Raw genomic sequence first — 18,721 nt, 5'->3', positions numbered from 1 at the left:
ACTTTATAGCACTTAGTTTGTGTCAGGCACTTCTGTGAGCACACAGTTATGTTTCTTTGGACCAGTGGGTCAGTCCAGACAGACTGGAAAGCAGATTGCACTACCCCAATTCCGGAGTTTCTGATTCAGTAGGTCCAGGTTGGGGCCCAAGAATTTTCTTTTCTTTTTTTTTTTTTTAAAGATTTTATTTATTTGACAGAGAGAGAGATCACAAGTAGGCAGAGAGGCAGGCAGAGAGTGGAGGAAGCAGGCTCTCCGAGGAGCAGAGAGCCAGATGTGGGGCTCAATCCCAGGACACTGGGATCATGACCTGAGCCGAAGGCAGAGGCTTTAACCCACTGAGCCACCCAGGTACCACAGGCATTTGCTTTTCTGGTCCACCTGCTACAACTTAAGAACCTCAACTGTAGAGCATCAGATATCCCTCAGGTGGGCTTGTTACAAATGCTCTTGTACAAGGTCAGAAGGGTATTGGATAATTGTTCTTAGGGTGAAAGGCATTCTTCATCAGAGCTCTCTAGCAAGGTTTGGATATTGATGGATCATATCCCTCTAGAGTTAGAAAATCAGTTGGTTCTTATGGGTCTCAGCAGTTGAATTTCAGATGTAGGTGGAAAAAGCACCAGCACCAGAGTGCCTGCTATGTGCCAGGCACTATACTGGGCACTCTACTTTCACGATAAGCTCATTTTGCCGATGAGGAAGCCCTGTTTTAGAGATAAGAAGGTCTGCAGCAGACCTTTCCCGCTGGAATGGATCATGTGCACTGAGTTCTCAGTCCCCTTAGCACCAGTGGTACCAGGACTGGAGTACCCTGCCAGTTACCTCTTGAGGAGAACAGAGCCCCACCCGTTGACCCTAGAGTGCCTTGGCCACAGGATGGAACTGCTGTGAGTTCAGATCCAGGGGCAGTCACTGCTCCTCTGTCCTCTGACACTCATAGCTCTGGAGGGCAAGAGCTGCCCCAGCCAGCTGGGTGGGGCAGCTCTTGCCCCCAGTAGGGACAACTTCATGAGCCTGATCATGGCCAAAGGCAGAGAGAGCCTGGAAAGAAACCATTCTCAGGATTAATGCTGAGGCTGAAGCACTAAACCAGTAAAATCCCCCCAGGTACCTTTAGGGAAAAGAGATTCTCTTTCTGGTAAGAAAACAAAAGGTCCCTGAGGATACTTGGGCACCCCAATCTTAGGATACAACTATGACAAAGAGGAGAAAAACAGAACCCAGTTCCATAGAGTTACCTTTTAGCAAGGCCAGAAGGTTGCTGGACGTTGTCCTTGGTGAACTGTAGCAGAACCAGAGATTTATGGCCCATATTTTAATGGTCTCTTGATTGGATGATTGGAGCTCCCTGTATTTTTGTCTGCTGGCTAAGTAGTTTGGTGTCTGCACAAGACCCAAAGTACTACAGTCAGACTCTTGGACAATCAGTCAATGGCTATATATATTGGGGGAAATCTTAAGTAACTTGATTGACTTTTAGTTGTTGAGGGCATTGATTTTTTTTTTAATTGCTTATGGTTTATAAAACCCAAAATAGCCCTGGACAACAGAGCACAGGTTGTACTGTTAGTTCTTTGGGCAATTCTTGACATAATTTGTCCTCTAAAAGGGCCAGGTAATGTGTAAGTTAAGATATTAGTAGTTCAAGCCAAAGCTTCCACTGATACATCTACAGGACAGTTCCCATTCATTCCCATGGGAAGGCAACTTTCAGAGTCACATGTCTCCACAAAGGTTTTGGGAGATATTCTGCGTAAATAAGATACGTCTGTGGTTATGCAGCCTCTCTTTTCTTCTGAAAGTGATCTGCTGGCACTCGCTTTTCTTTCCCAAGGGACATTTATTCTCAGAACCTCCACTAGCTCGTGTTGTGGGGAAGGAAGTCATGTTTCAGGGACACTAATTATTCTTCAGGTTTGTGTAGTGCTATCTAGCTTTTAGCATCACAGAGAACATTAAAACATCCTAGGCTGCTCTTGCTTTTATAAATAAAAAATTGAGGTCTCAGAAGTTTAAGTGATTATCCAAAATGTCATAGCCGGCAAGAAGCAGGGCCAATGATTATAAATCCAGGATCCTTACCAGGACATCAGACTAATCTATTTATAGGTAGGGGGTCCAGGCTCCATGAGGTCCATGGAGAGAAAGTCTTATTAAGTTTATCCAGGTATGTTCCTTTTCTGACATCTTCGTATATAAAACTGGGGTGGGAAGATAAGGGCACATGAAAATTGAGAGAATGGGAGAGGAGCCACAGCCACTAAGTCTTCTCTTTAGGCGGGGTTTTTTTTTTTGTTTTGTTTTAAAGATTTTATTTATTTATTTGACAGAGAGAGAGAGACAGTAAGAGAGGGAATATAAGTGGGGGGTGGGGGGGGAGAGGGAGAAGCAGGCTTCTTGCTGAGCAGGGAGCCCGATGTGGGGCTCGATCCCAGGACCCTGGGATCATGACCTGAACAGAAAGCAGCACCTTAAAAACTGAGCCACCCAGGTGCCCCTTTATGCAGGGCTTGGAAGGCTACAGAAAGATTTCCCCTCCCCCATTTTTCTCCCAGTTTAGTTACTAGATCAAGAAACTGAAGCTAATGGAATCAACATAAAATAGATTAGCTTTTTCATTGGCCTCAGTAGTCCAGCTTAAGAAATGTTTGGGAAAGATGATACCAGGGAGACCAAGGTACTTATGCAGTAAAAATATAAAGAATATAAACATCCACCTGAATGACCTCTTTGAGGTGACCCTTAGATGAAGGCAGCTGTGCCCACCAGTCTGGCATGGGAAGGTTGTGAGGGCTGGAAGGTACATGTTTTGACATGTGTGTATATAAGCCATAGGACTGGCCCTGGTTACACAGATATGCCCTAGAGAAGAGGGGAGGGGATTTTACAGCTTTGCATGAATTCCTTCTGGAAAGATTTATAGATATAGATATGAAGACTGCAGGGCCCCCTCTCATGAGTTCTTCATCTTGCAGAGAAATGAGAATGTGGGGGCTGAAGGAGGGGAAGCCCAGTGTTGGAACAGCTACTGTCACCTCAGCTGGGGTGCAGGGTGATCAGGGCTGCCTCCCAGCAGGGCAGGGTGACTGTGACCTCATTAGATCTGTAGCCAGCAAGGTTCAATGCTGACATGGTCTCAGAGGGATAACTCCATGTTAGCTAACGGGTCCCCTTATGGTTTCATTCTTCCCTCACAAGTGGCTTTCAGATTCTGAAGGAAATTAATTCAGTTCTGTTGCAAGAGTCAGTAGACCTTACCTTACACCCCCTCCCTTGCTCAGAACCCAGGACATTGCTCAGGGATCACATTTTCACAGCCAAAGGTCAGTACACCTGCTCTGATATCTGAAGATGAATTTGCAATGACAACATTTTCCCAACCTCAGAAATGTGGTTTTAGGGGCGCCTGGGTGGCTCAGTGGTTTAGGCCGCTGCCTTCGGCTCAGGTCATGATCTCAGGGTCCTGGGATCGAGTCCCACATCGGGCTCTCTGCTCGGCAGGGAGCCTGCTTCCCTCTCACTCTCTCTGCCTGCCTCTCTGCCTACTTGTGATCTCTCGCTGTCAAATAAATAAATAAAATCTTTAAAAAAAAAAAAGAAAGAAATGTGGTTTTAGCCGTTATTGACTAAAAGGTGTTGCTTAAAGCAATCTCCATCCCAAATCTCTTTATTAAGAAAAGCATTTGACATTTATCAATTACTTACTTTGTGTCAGGTGCTGTATATGTATTAGCTCATTGAATTCTCCTAACAACCCTATGGGTATGTCCTATTATTATCCCCAATTTATGGGTAACTGAAGCTGAGAGAGTCAATGATTAGTTCAAGATCACATGGGGGAAATGGCTTAGTGGGGATTTGTAACTCCTGAGGCCATGCTTTGAGTCTAAGTAGCTTAATCACCACATTAAAGAGTCTTTATCTGAAATAATGGAACACCCAAGGCAAATTTCGGTTTTAGGAGTTTTTCAGAAGGGTGGGAGAGGTTTCTCAGCCTTAGAAAAGGGTATAGTTCGAGAAATTTATGTTTATCATCATATTTACTAGTTTTATGGTTTTAAAAATGACAATGGTAAAGACTCTTTCATATGACCTTAATTAAGAGAGGGCAGTCATCTAGAACACCCAAGCAGGGAGAAGCCGGAGGCGAAACGTGTCTCCACCGTGCTGGCAGCAACCAAGTAGGGAATAGTTACCCATCTATAAACTGGGCGGGATCACAGCACCTGCTCATTAGGGTGACTGTGAGTATTTGATGAGGTAAGGTCTGTAACACTAGTGCTGTGCTAAGTAACTATAACTGATTATGTGAGGTTTTAGGGGGAAAGATAAGTAGTGTGACTAAGTAATAAAAAGTACTTTTCGATTAAAATAAATAGGCACGCATTTGCCCATTTGGATGGAACTAGAGGGTATTATGCCAAGCAAAATAAGTCAGTCAGAGAAAGACATGCCATGTGATCTTACTCATACATGGAATTTAAGAGGCAAAATAGACGAACATAGGGGAAGGGAGGGAAAAATAAAATAAGATGAAAATTGAGAGGGAGACAAACCACAGAGACAGTGAACTCTAGAAAACAAACTGAAGGGCGCTGGAGGGGAGGTTGGTGGGAGGATGGGGTAATTGGGTGATGGGCAGTAAGGAAGGCACGGGATATAATGAGTCCTCGGTGTTACATAAGACTGATGACTCACTAAAGTCTACCTCTGAAACTAATAATACACTATATGTTAATTAAATTGAATTTAAATAAAAACTTTTAAAAAGGGGGGAAAACTGGGCAGGATGCGACTAGAATGAAAACTGCGTATATTTAAAAAGATACACAGTAATCTCTCCTTATTTAAGACCCCCAGGGGACACCTGAAACCCCAGGCCGTCTGGAACCCTATATACATGATGTTTGTTCCTGTACGTACATAGCTATGATGAAGTTTAATTTATAAATCAGGCACAGTAAGAGGTTCACAGTGATAAAATAGGACAAGTGGAATAATATACTCTAATAAACGTTATGTAAATGTGGTCTCTCCCCCCACCCTACCCCACCCCATAGCTTACTGTGCTGTCCTCACCCTTCTTCTTGTGGTGATGGCAGATGATAAACTGCCTACGGGTGAGATGAAGTGAGAGGGATGGCGTGGGTACGTCGTGTAGCGCTGGCCTGTGTGTCGGAAGGAGAATCATCTGCTTCCCAACCACAGCTGACAGCAGTAACTGGAACTGACACCACAGATAAGGGGAGACAACCGAAGATCAAATTTCAAAGAAGTTTAGTGCCTGTTATGGGACTTCTTCAGGATCTGCCTCAGACATGTACCTCTCTTCTGCTCTGGGGGCTATTTCAATGAGAATGGCAAAGTTGCCAGACCCTAAAACATCCTGTGTAAACATGAGATGTAAATGAAGCCTTTGAGACCTGGGCACCAAAAGCCGCCCATGGTGCTTGTTGTTTCTCAGAACTCCCTGGAGGCTGGGGCAGGGTCTGTGTTCCAGATACTGGCTAGAAAGGGAGCTCAGTCCGGAGCAGGGATACTTTCTAAGAAGCAGCAAGCCAGAGGAATCTTGGCTAACTTCCTCCTGTGAGCTTGCTTATCTCCTTTCCGCCTCCCAAACCCGTCTGACCACTCCTGTGAAGGAGGCCGACCTCAAACCATTATTTGCCTTTTGCAACTCTGACACCCAGGGAGGTTGTACTATTCCTCCAATCACATCAAAAGTTAGATGACCAAGAGGCTCAAGAACATGTCTTCCCATGTCTATTCTCTGTACACTTGCCACACTAGACTACTTGGCATCTCAACAAGGGTCCTTCGACGGATCAAGGTTAGGGGCTCTGCACATGGAGTGAGACAGATCAGAGTTCGAATCCCAGCTCCACCTCTCACCGGTGGAACGTTTATTTCATGACCCCGTTAAAGCTTCAGACCCTGCCCCTGTAAATGTAGGGATGAAATGAGATGATCTCTTTAAAGGCTGAGCACAGGGCCTGGCAGAGAGTAATGCCTTAAAAGACCTTAGCTGTTTATGTTCTTTCTTTTAAGATTGTATCTATTTATCTGACAGAGACAGACACAGCAAGAGAGAACACAAGCAGGAGGAGTGGGAGAGGGAGAAGCAGGCTTCCTACTGAGCAGGGGCCTCAACAGCAGACCGACAATGTGGGACTCAATCCCAGGATCTCAGGATCATGACCTGAGCTGAAGACAGATGCCTAACTGACCCACCCAGGCGCTCCTGTTTATATTCTTTCTTACAAGTAATTCAAAGAAGTGCATTTTAGGATTTTAGGGAGCAGAACCCAAATAATTTTTCAGGTCCACCTCTTGGCCTTCTTACCTCCTTCGGAAGCTGCGTGGGACTGCCCTTCCTCACATCTGTCCCTCTGCAAAAGCTAAGTCTGGGGGCGCCTGGGTGGCTCAGTGGGTTAAGCCTCTTCCTTCAGCTCAGGTCATGATCTCAGGGTCCTGGGATCGAGCCCCACATCAGGCTCCCTGCTCAGTGGGAAGCCTGCTTCTCCCTCTCCCACTCCTCTGCTGTGTTCCCTCTCTTGCTGTATCCCTCTCTGTCAAATAAATAAAATCTTAAAAAAAAAAAAAAAAAAGCTAAGTCTGTGCAGCGTATGAGGATCCGGAGGTCAATACTTAGCAATGACACCTGGATGGAGAGGAGATGGGTCCTTGATGTACCTTTAAATCCAATGAGGGGGGGAGGGGGAAGGTGCATATTCACCAAGAAAAGAAAAATTGGCTCTGCTACAACTATGTGCCTCCACTGAGTGGGTGAAGGATGAATTAGTGGAGCCACATTCCACACACAAGTCCTTGCACCGAAGACCAACTAGTTTGTAGGGAACTGGCTTGTTTCCTCCGTGGATCCAATGGGGGCAGAACCTCACTCCTTGCTTACTCTTCCCAAGAAGGATGCCCAGCCCAGGGACCCAGGAGGGGCCTGTTAAAGAAAAAGCAAAAACACTCAGTGACACTTGTTAAAAGTGGTAAGGCAGACTTTATTCAGGATGACTGCCGTGGGGTTTTACGGTAGGGGGAAGCCAGTGTGGCCAAGTGGGAATTTGTATCCAAGGAGGGGTGGGGTCAATGGGTAGGAAATTACCAAGAGGAAACATGGGGGGTAAAGGGATATCTGGCTAACCCCGGGTCCCAAGATTCTTGCTGAAGGCAGGCCAGGGAGACAGACATCACTTGGGGCCAGTGGAGGATGAGGAACCCGAGAGAGGTGAACAGATATTGCAGGGTCGGGGGGTGCGTTTCTGGTCAAACCAACTTAGCAGCGGTTTTACTAAAACAGGTTTTTACAAGGAAGTGGACAGATGGGTCTACAAGGTTCAGGAGGCTGACTGAAGTTTGGTCCAGCAGAGTCTCTGTCAAGGCTATAGGGCTAACGCTCCGCAGTGCCAGCCGGTGGGGGGGTGGGGGGGTGGGTTTCCTGGGGGCCTCTAACCTTTGTCCCTGAAGGAAGTCACTGCTGCAGAAAGAAGTCAGACAGGGTTACAAACACCCAGATCTGAGTGGGGAGGAGAAGCATCCTGTGCAGTAAGGAATCCTTGTCTTACTGAGAGAATTTGCAGTTTCCGAGGAAAGGAAACTCAGGGAAGAGAGCAATCACGTCTTGGCTAAAGGAGGTAGGTATCTTGCATCTTAATGTAAGCAGCTGGGAACGTCAAATTGGATTTTCTTAAGGAGGCCAAAGGCACTGTTACCTCCTTTGTTATGCAACCCTCTAGGGGAAGAGGTGGCGCTTTTAATCACCCCCCACAGTCTTTCCAGAGATTGTGGTGTCTGCCCAGAGAAGCCAAATGCCCAGGCTCAGGTGTGCTGAAAAGACAGGCTCAGGGAGGCTGCCTTGCATCTCTGCTTGCTGGGGCTTGCCTCTTAACAGTGGGACAGAACCCCACCTGGCTCCTACTAATCACATTTTTATTATGGAAGAGATGAGTGGTAAACTCTAGTTATAAGTTGACTCGGGAGAGAACCCAGGATGGAGGGGGTCCCAGCTTAACTCTTTCCTGATCAGCACAAGTTCAGCAGAACGGATGCAAAGATCCTAACCTGTCCTCTTCTCCTGTGGATTACTCAGAAGTCTAAAAGGCCGGATTACTTTTAGCCTTTGAGGCGAGGCGGATCCACCCCTCTACTCGCCCATTCCTTTAAAATGGAGAGTCGTTATTGCTCCGGGGCCTGGCTAGGGTGCCTGGCTCTCTCCCGCCCCGCGCCCTCTTGGTGGAAAGCAAGCTCAAGAGCTGCCCCACAAGCAGGGAGTCGCACCGCCCGAGGGCAGGAGTGCAGAGGCGCATGTGACCTGACGACGGCCGGAAGGGTTTAGAGGAACTAAAGTGGCGGGCTTTTAGCAGTCATGATTTAAGTAGTCAGTCCCCTTTGTTCATTCGCGCGGATAGGCGGGATCCTGGAGAGCAGCCAGAGGGGAGACAGACAGAGAGAGGGGTCGGCAGCAGGGAGTTATTTCCAAGGAAGGATTGATTACTCCGGTAAGTACAGAAACACGCTTTCTGTGATTAAAAAAATGCGTCGCACCACAGTTTTCGTTACTTAGGAAGGAAGTGTGTTTTTTTAAAATGTAAAAAAATTATCGAGAAATAATAAACACAGGAAAGAATGCAGAGTACATTGTAATTCACAGGTATGAACTCCTAACACCCCAAATTAACATTTAGCCCTATTGAATTTAATTTTAAGGAATGAAACTTTACAAATATCACTTGAAGCCCTCGTGTGCTTGCTCTTCATTTCTCTACCCCATTTGAGGGCCTGTGCATCTTTCATTCCATCATAAGAAGTTTCAAAGCAGAGAAACAAATATGTGTAAATTCGCTATGACCACTGAGACATTCCTTTAACTTCTCCTTCTTTTTCAGGTCAGCTACGTCATTATCAGTTCCAGCAAAATGTGTCTCTGCTACCAGAAATTGCAATACAACCTCCAAAGTCATAGATTATTGGTTCTGGAATGAGTCTGAAATGGCCTTCACCATTACCATTGAGAAAACTAAGGCCCCAACAGGTGTGATGTCTGTGTGGTGACACTGTGGAGACTCAGGTGTAGACACTGGGAAGGAGGAACCCCAGCACCCCCCAACTTAGACCCTAACATAGGAGAGAGGCTCCGTAAACACTCCGTAAACACAGATTGCCTCTGTTAATGAACAGATGAGGCATTAAATCCTGCCCACAGTGCATGTTTGGTTCGTGCCCATACTTCCGCCTAATCAATGGAAATCTGTTACGGATTTATCTTGTTACTTAATATAATGAATGAATGTTTCACAAAACTTCCTAACTATAGAAAAGTCTGCTTGGGATCTTTAAAGATTTATTTATTTGACAGATCACAAGTAGGCAGAGAGAGAGGAAGCAGGCTCCCCGCTAAGCAGAGAGCCCGATGTGGGACTCGATCCCAGGACCCTGAGATCATGACCTGAGCTGAAGGCAGAGGCTTACCCCACAGGGCCACCCAGGTGTCCTGCTTGGGATCTTTAAAATACTTCAGTTAGACAGTAGGTTTTCATTAATATGTATGAGAAAGTGTTAGCTAGGAGAATTATATGCACACATGGATGCGAGTGCACGTGCCTAGAAGAAAGGAATTAGAACCTGCAATCAAACAGTGTTTAGCACAGTCCAATAAAATGCCCAGAAGCTAGTTGCCCTGGGATGGTACATCCTATTTATTTATTGGCTGTCTACTATGTGCCAGGAAATAAAGAATGGGTACATCACAACCCTACAGGAGCACGGGAGAGTGAACACACATCTTTCAGCTGGAGTGGCATTTGTGAGCTTACTGGCTCGGCTGAAGGGCACCGATGGTGGCTGCAGGAGAGAGATTTAAAAACTCCTAGAGATGCCAGTTTATTGGTTGGGACTCAAACCAGGTTTCAGTAACCCCAAACTCTAACCCAGCCGAGATTACTTCCCAGAGTTCTCAAGGGATGGCATCAATTTCTCCCCAGGAATCCAAGCTGGGCAGAGGACTAGGGTGGTGGAGTGCAGGGCAGAGAGCTATCAAGACCACCTGGGGAGGGGCGCCTGGGTGGCTCAGTGGATTAAGCCACTGCCTTCGGCTCAGGTCATGATCTCAGGGTCCTGGGATCGAGCCCCGCATCAGGCTCTCTGCTCCGTGGGGAGCCTGCTTCCTCCTCTCTCTCTGCCTGCCTCTCTGCCTACTTGTGATCTCTCTCTGTCAAATAAATAAATAAAATCTTAAAAAAAAAAAAAAAAAGACCACCTGGGGAGGGGCCTGATACCATGATTCTTGGCTGGATATAGATCTTCATAATAAGCTAATGCTGGATGGGTGTCAGGGGCTGCCTTACTTGTTGAATCTTTGCAACACTTTAACAGGCACTCTTAAATCCTCTTGTAGAGATGAGGTAACTGAGGCTCAGAAAGCTTAAGTAACTCCTCCAAGTTCTCACAGAAAGAAGTAGCAGAGTTGAAGCCCTTTCCCAGGCTGGGGACTCCATGGTTCTTATCTATTTTTTTAACTGAGGTGTAATTTACCTACAGTAAAATTCGCCCTTTCTAATGGTGTACCATTCTATGAGCACTGACAAATGCTCATAGACCACCACATCAACATATATAGCCGTCCCATCCTCAAAAATTCCCTTGTGCCTCTTTGTAGTCAATCCCCTCCTTCCATTCACCAGCAGTCCTGGGCACCCAGGGATCTGTTTTCTGATTTGCCTTTCCCAGAATGACCTATAAGTGGAATCCCATAGCTTTTTGAGACTGGCTCCTTTCACTTAGCAAAATGCATTTGAGATTTCTTCTTCTGTTGCTGCATCATCTGTTGTTTGTGCCTTTTAACTGACGAGCCCTATTACATTGTATGGATGTACCATAGTTCGTTTCCATTCGCTAACTGAAGGGCATTTGGGTGGTGCCCAGTCTGCGGCAATTATGAATAAGTATGCATAAACCTTTGTGTACAGGTATTTGTGTGAACTGAAGTCTTCATTTCTCTTGGGTAAATATTGAGGAATGAGCTTATACAGCTCATGCTCCTAACCAGACTCCAAGGTGCTCAGCAGCTGGCCATTCAGAGGTGCTCACAGGCCTTCCTTTGGGGGTGAGGCCATGAAGGGGGGAAAAAAAAAATATATATATATATATATATATATTCGAGTCACTTTTCAGAAAACTCAGAATTGTTTTTGTTCTACTTTTCACATTTTTAATATAGAAAAAAATGATGTTATAATCCCAACAGTCTTAAGCTTAAAACATGATTTTTTAAATGTGACAGGTGCTAAAAACTAGACACTACTTTTCTTTTTACAATCTGTAATCTTAGTTCTCACACCAAAATAAAACTCGCCCTTTCCCCCTGATGTTGTATACATTACTAGGTGTTTCCTGTGGCACTTTGAAAGCAATTACGGTCAGATTGGCACGCGAACAGGAGAAGGTGCAAGGGAGGTTTTTCCTTCCTTCCTCCTTAGAAGTTGGCTCTTTTCTCTCAGGTTTATTTGAACTCTGATCCCATTCTCCTCCACTAACACCATCTGCTTTGGGAGAGGGAGATAGGTTCTCAAATGGATGCCTCCTTGCTATATTTGGTTAAAACCTCTCTATCAAGTCGAGGGTACTTAGACGGCAGCTAAGCCATGTTACCTCACCTTGTGTCCTAAGGCGTGCATGTGATGAGCAGTGTGTGAAACCTCCCACTTCCAATGAAACTGTTCTTCCCATTTTTACATGGTGAGTCACTGGCTCTCCCACAAGATGGGTTTTAGTGAATTGACAAAATGAAATAGGACTTAGTGAAAAAATTCACCTGCCATGACTCTCTCATGTAGAAAGAAAAGATCATTTTTTTCCTTTTTTGGGCTGGATGTACTGAGAACCTCTCTCAGAGTTAAGGCTTGACTGGGTCCCAAAGTCAACATAAGCATACTCAAAGATCAAGAAAACCCTCACTGCTGTGCTCTGTTGGGCTTATTTTCAGAAGCCGAGTGTAGTATCTTTTAAGGTTTCTGAGTGCTTGAGCCTGTGTTCTCCTGAAAGCAGGGCCTGACAGGAATGCTTCTGCGAGAGTCATCTCATTTGAGAGTGAAAGAGGCAAGGGGGAAGAGCCAATAAAAGGATGTGTTACTGAACTGGCCATCTTCTGAGAACCTTTATGAAATGCATCTCAGGGACATTGGGAGGGGAGGAAGAGGAAATCTATGCTTCTGCTCTCAGTCCCTAGTGGGCAAGGGCAGCCCCATGGGCACCCATACCCCTGCACTGGCCTGGTCTGCGGCAGAGTGCGGACAAAGCCATGGATATGATCCCCACATGGGTTCATTGGCTACGCAGTGTCATTTCAGCAGCTGCTGGTGTTCACTGGGTATCAGACGGTTGCTGAGTAAACGGCAAAGCTCTCTGGAAACTCCTAGGACCTGGATCCAGCCTTTGTCTTCTTATAGCTGTGGCTATGAAACTCTGGTTGCCCCATGTGAGCTGGCAAGAACTCTGGCTCTAGAATTTCTATTTGGAAGAGGCCTGGGGTGGGGGGACGGCTGATGGTTGGGGCTTGGTGGTAGGTCTTGAAGCTGTGTTTGCAGAGTTAGTTTGGGGTTGGTTGAAGGATAGTGGGAGCTCTTAGTTCTGGACATGGACTCTGGACCCTCACCAAAAGTGAGGTCCTTTTGAGCCAGTTCTGCCCATGGTAGCCTAGAGTCTTTAAGGCTTTCCATGCCTGACCTCTACCAAATTGTGCAGAGTGTTTGGATGGGCTCTTTCCATTTCTCCTGTGTGCCAATCTGGCCTGCCCACTCCCTCACTGGGGAGAAGTTGAAGGTGAGCAAAGAAGCAGTCCTCTCCCAGAACAGGAGCTGTAAATGAGGTCTCAGTTGCCAAGCCTTCAGGGAAATATCTTCAATCCCCCAAATCTGTGACTCCTGGCCTCTAGGAGGCGTGATCCAAGCACAACAGAGAGCTGGCGGTTATGCAGTGTCCTCTGGTGCCAAGTTTTCGGAGCGGGAGCCATGGCGGTCACAGTTACTCAATCAGCCCTCAGACCTGAAGGAAAGGCGACCCCTTTAGTATATGATTTTTATTCTTTTATGCTATCTTAGCTTGAAAATCAGCTGGAAATGACCATGTATCTGTAATCCTCAGCAGTTGTCTCTTAGACCTTGGGTTTGCTCCTGGTAAACATTACCTTTTCCCTTTGACTTGGAGGAGGGGGCAAGGCAGAATGATGAAGCAAATTGTCTGGAATCCCCTTGCTTTGCGGCTTTGCTCACATGTCTTTGCCCTGTTATTTTCCCTCCTTGTCCTGGCTTCCAGCCATCTAGTAACTGTCCTTGAAGCCCTGCCTCCTCCCAACTGTCTGTCTGCTCCAGCCCCCAGAGCTCATCTTTGAAAACCTAGCCCATTTTTGTTCGGCTCCCTTGGCTATGCATCACTTCTGCCCGGTGGCAGCTCTAGTCTTGTAATTAATCTTTTCAGTTACTTCTCTCTTACCTTTGTCTTCCTCACCCCCAGCAGATTGTAAGCTCCTTGAATCTGCTTTATTTATTTTTGATTTAATAAAGTTTTGTTTTTCAAAACGTACCATTGGTCGGACCTGTGTATGCATTTGCACCAGCAGCTGGGGCCTCTCCATCCTTGGTGTTTCTGGTGTAAATGACTTGAGCTGTGTGCCTTGAGACTGGTTCAGTGAATCCTTTACTAAGGAGTCCTAAAGAGCTACCCTGGCCAGGGAACCCCGAATCTTCGTGTCTAAGAGACAACAGCTGGGATTATAAGATTATAGTTGGGAACTTCCTTACAGAGTTTGGCATATGTCACTTTGTCAAACAAGACCAGGTCATTGAGCTTGTCCTGAACTTTGCCTTTGGACCACTTCTTCTTTTTGGCCTTAGCCCCAGATTTGTTCACTGGGTCTTTGTCTTTCTTGGGCGACTTTCCAGGATCTTTTTTCTTGTTGTCCCTGCAGCATAGTGAAGCTCAGAGAGCAGCTGCTCTCATTGCCAGCTCACTAAGATGTCGGACAAAAAAGCTCCTTGAATTTACTTTACATTTCTCTGTAGCCTGTACAGGACCTTATCCAGTATCTTGGACACAGTAGGAATCAATAAATCCTTCTCAAATCAATAGAAAAAAGACTCATGAAGATCTGGGGAAGGACACTCTGATGGCCTCAATCTCCACTGGGTCTTAAATACATTCAAGAAATTAAGTGGTCTTGAGCCCTATCTCTAGCATTCAATTTGTTAGCACTTTGAACCAATTCTTATCAGTTTTCTTGCTAGCTTCTTCTTCCGCAAACATTTGTTGAATACCACTGCTAATGGCAGTCATTAATGGTGTAGGCTAAGGAGATAGGCCACCTTAGTTCAAATCCCAGCTTTTCCTTCTAGGCTGCATGAAACTGGACAAGTGACTTAAGCACTCTGAGCTTCACTTTCCTAGTTTTAAAAATGGGAATAATAATCTCTATTATTAACAATACAGATCATTAATAATAATGATCATCATTAATAATAATAATAATAATAATAATAATAATAGAGATCATTAATAATAATGATCTCTATTGAGATGAAGTAATGTATATAAAACATTTGGCAGGGACCAAATGGTGAGTGCTGAGGGGAATAAGATTTGGTACCTGTCTGTGGGGAAGCTCATTACCCAACAGAGAAACGCAGGCTAATGCAACTGTGTGTCTTGAGTGCCCAGGAGCCAACCTGGAGACATGGATTTGAGTCCAAGTAGTTTGTTTGGGAAGAGATGTCAGGAAGCCCAGGGACGGGAGTGGGGAAGGAAGACATAGTCCACAATACTTTAGTGAGCAGGTTACCACTATGGGCAACTGGGGCTCAGTCCTGCTGGAACCTCTGGGAGATAGCAGGAAGCAAAACTCAGAGTTATCCCCCTTCCTCCCACAGGCAAGAAATTTGGAGCATTTTCCACCATCTCCTGGTACTCCTTGCTTGAGGGTTGCTTTCAAAGGTTGATTTCTCCTGTACTTCCACACAAAACTCTCAGGCCAAGAATGAAAGGTGCCTACAGAAGACAGCCTGGGGACGGGGTCAGAGTTTCCATTGGGCAATGTGTGGGGACTGTCGGTGGGGTGTGGATCATGAAAACACTTGCTATGAGTGATTCTTATTATCCATATGAGCTGGTGGAGAAACACAGTCACCCTTAAATTTGTCTAAGGCAAGGATTTAGCTGTGGGGCAATTGCCTCTGAAGAGAACCCCGTGGCCTATACAAGGGATGTGTTGTGATGGATGGCTCTCAAATCCCAGCCTGTGCCCTGCCCTTGCACACCTGAAGGAAGGCTCTGGAAATGCAGAGACTGCTGCCCAAGGTCTTGGGCACTCACTAGGAGACTCACTTGCAGACTCACTAGGAGTCTGCAGCCCTGCAGTGTTAGCAGTACGCAGAAGGGGCAGGACAGAGCAAGCTCCTGGATTCAAAGAGGCTAGTGCTGCTTCACACACCTCCTCCTACTTTTCAAACCTGACATAGCTGAGGAAAAGGGGACAGATGTACAAAAAGCACAGCAAATTCAGGGAAAAAGATGTTGCAGTTTTGCTTTGTATGTTCTTCATTACGTTCTATCTTCTCTCTGCCACAATTGTCTCCAGAACTATAGTCAGGGAAAAAAAAAAACAGCAAGGAAAAAAAAAAAACAACCCAAACAAACAGGCTTGCAAGCAGAGCTGGAGGGAATTCAAGAAGTATTCCTTATTCCACAGGCAGTTGTAGAGGGTCCCTTGGGAGCTCTCAGCAAGGCTGGCTCAAATGCATAGCCCAGACTAGGAGGTACAAGACAGGGTGACTTGGAGGTACCCCTAGCCATCTCATGTTCCCATATTTTAGCCCTCTTGGCCCTTTTAAAGCTGTCATAGTGGGGGCACCTAGATGGCTCATTCAGTTAAGCATCTGCCTTCAGCTCAGGTCATGATCCCAGGGTCTTGGGATCAAGCACCACTTTGGGTTCCCCACCCAGCACAGAGTCTGCTTCCTCTCCCTCTGCCCCGGTCCCGACCCCTGCTCTGCTCTCTCTCTTGCTCACTCTCTCTCAAATAAATAAATAAATAAATAAATAAGTAAAATTCTTCCAAAAAAAAAAAAAGCTGTAATAGTAATTTGATGCCAGCAGTTTTGATTTTTTTTATTCATCGTTTTCTCTTTCAGAGCATAAATGGGGTGAGTAGGGTGCCCCTCCAAAATTCATGTCCAGCCAGGACCTCGGAATGTGACCATATTTGGAATTCGCAGATGTAATTAGTTAAGATGAGGTCATATGGAATTAGGATGGGCCCTAAATCCAGTATGACTGGTGTCCTATAAGAAGAAGGGAATTTGGACACAGAGACACAGATATGCAGGGAAGATGACCACGGATAGACAGAGGCAGAGATCATAGAGGTGGGCTGCAAGCCCTGCTGACACCTTGATTTCTGACTGGTAGCCTCTGCAACTACGAGACAGTATACTTCTGTTGTTTTAAGCCACCTGGTTTGTGTCACTTTATATGGAAGCCTTAGGAAACTGAAGTAGACTATAGACTATAAGCCACCTGAGGGCAGGGATAATGTCTTACCTATTTGGGCCTCCCTGCAGATTTAGTTCAAATCATGTTGGTTGGCTCAAGATGTTAAAGGGAGTTTCTTGAAGAGTATACATTACTAGAAGATATGGTTCCTTTCCATCCTGGCTGCTGTCACAGCTGTAGAAATGTCACAGCCGATCAGATGGGGAGAGAGGACCCAGGGGTTTGGGGGTGCTGGTCAGTTGCCTCTTGGGAGGACTGGACAATACTAGGAAAGGAAACAGTGAAGAGGGAGTTGAAAGTGAGCCCAAACTTCTTTCATGTGCTTCCCAGTTTGGGCTAGAACTGGCCTGGTTTCAGAGCCCTCACATCTAATTGTATGCATTCAGAAAGGCTCAGACACTCTTTCTGGGAGTGGGACAAATCCTCAGGAATCTAAGGTCCTGACCATGGATTCCTCCAGCTGGACTCCAGAGGACTGGGTATCACCAGGGGTGGGGAAAAGGGGATGGTGGTTTGGAGTCGAAGTCAACTTTCGCAAATAGCCCATTGTTCTCTTTCATCCTTCTGTGAAAGAGGATCAGAAGTTCACTGCATGGCACTAAGGAAGTTTCTGGCAGCTCTGTTTATAATAGCAAGATTTTGGAAATGACCCAAGTGTCTGACAATGGATGATTGGTTACATAAAGTATGGTTTAGCCAGACACTGGAATTCTATTCAGCCATTAAAACTGATGTCATGGGTGACTGTTTATTGACATGGTAAGAGGGTATCATATCTAGAAAACACACATATACATAGATAATACTTTACACATGTGGTAAATGTATGACATAGGTACGCAGCATAGGAAAATACTCACAAGGAAATAAGACCAAGGTTTTAACAGGAGCCTTCTCTTGCTGGTGAGATTGTAGATGATTTTCTCCTCAGCAATGGGCACGTATTTATAATATAAAACTAAAGTTGTTTTTGATTTTATTTATATTTATTTAAATAGTTTATTTATTTCAGAGAGAGCAAGCACAAGCATCAGCGGGAGAGGGGCAGAGGGAGAAGAAACCTCCTCACTGATCAGGGAGCCTGACACAGGGCTTGATCCCAGGACCGTGGGATCATGATCTGAGCTGAAGGCAGACTTTTAACTGACTGAGCCCCCCAGGCACCCCTGTTTTTGGTTTTTAAAAATGTTCCTTTTTTTTCCCCCAAGATTTTATTTATTTGAGAGAGAGAGAGAGAGCACACACAATCGCAAGCAGGGGGAGAGGTAGAGGGAGACAGAAAGGGAAAAGCAGGCTCCCCAGTGAGCAGGAAGCCGGACGTGGGGCTCAATCCCAGGACCTGGAGATCATGACCTAGGCCAAAGGTAGATGTTTAACCAACTGAGCCACCCAGGTGCCCCTAAAAAAATGTTCCTACAATGTTCTATAGCTTGAGCCATGAGCTTCCTCCTCCTTTCTCCTTCATCAGAACTTACTTTTCTGCATTTTTTTTTTTTTTTGCACAGTTTGGTTTCTCTCTCAATGAGTCAACAGAGTCATGACAGCAGCGCAGAGAAAAACTCATTACCAGGGCAGATGGGCAGTGTTGCCGCAGCTTCTGGCATCCCCTGGGGAATCACCTCTTTGGTACTGAGATCAGCTGAGATCACTTGTGACGGTCCTTCCACTGTGTGCCAGAGAGTGTAGGCTTCCCTGACTTCAACTCCCAAAGACCACTCAACGTTGTGTCAACCTCACATTCCCTCTGTTAAATCTTGTCCTGCTTGAAATCCCAAACCTCACATCATGTCTCTAAATATTGATTTAAAAGAGTTATAATGTTCTATTCCATTGTAACTCAGCCAGCATTTATTTTACTGCTGAATTTGTGCTAGGCCTAGTCACCGAGAAAAGGGTGTATGCTTGAGAAGAGACTGTGGCTGATAGGGGACCTATTAGGTGCTTGTCACTTTGCTGAAGACTTTACATATATCCTTTCAATGTGACTGATTTAATAACCCTTTGGGTAAGTGGTACAGATGAAATCAAGGTTTGGCAAGTGCTCAGTAATTGTTTAAATAGCAAGACAGAAATTTAAATCCAGTTCTGTCTGATTCTTCTACTACTTTCCTCTAACTACTACTACTACAACGACCTTATGACCACTCTTACTACTGCTGCTGTTGCTACT

General features: G+C 45.6%; 1 pseudogene; it reads right to left on the bottom strand.

The window, feature by feature from the left end:
• Positions 1 to 13,580: 13,580 nt before the first annotated feature.
• The window catches only part of LOC123925677, a 44,548-nt pseudogene continuing 39,407 nt past the window's right edge, over positions 13,581 to 18,721 (bottom strand).

Source organism: Meles meles, chromosome 15, assembly GCF_922984935.1.
Source record: "Meles meles chromosome 15, mMelMel3.1 paternal haplotype, whole genome shotgun sequence".
In the NCBI taxonomy this organism is placed as follows: Eukaryota; Metazoa; Chordata; class Mammalia; order Carnivora; family Mustelidae; genus Meles; species Meles meles.
This window is presented reverse-complemented; position numbering and strand designations above follow the sequence as displayed.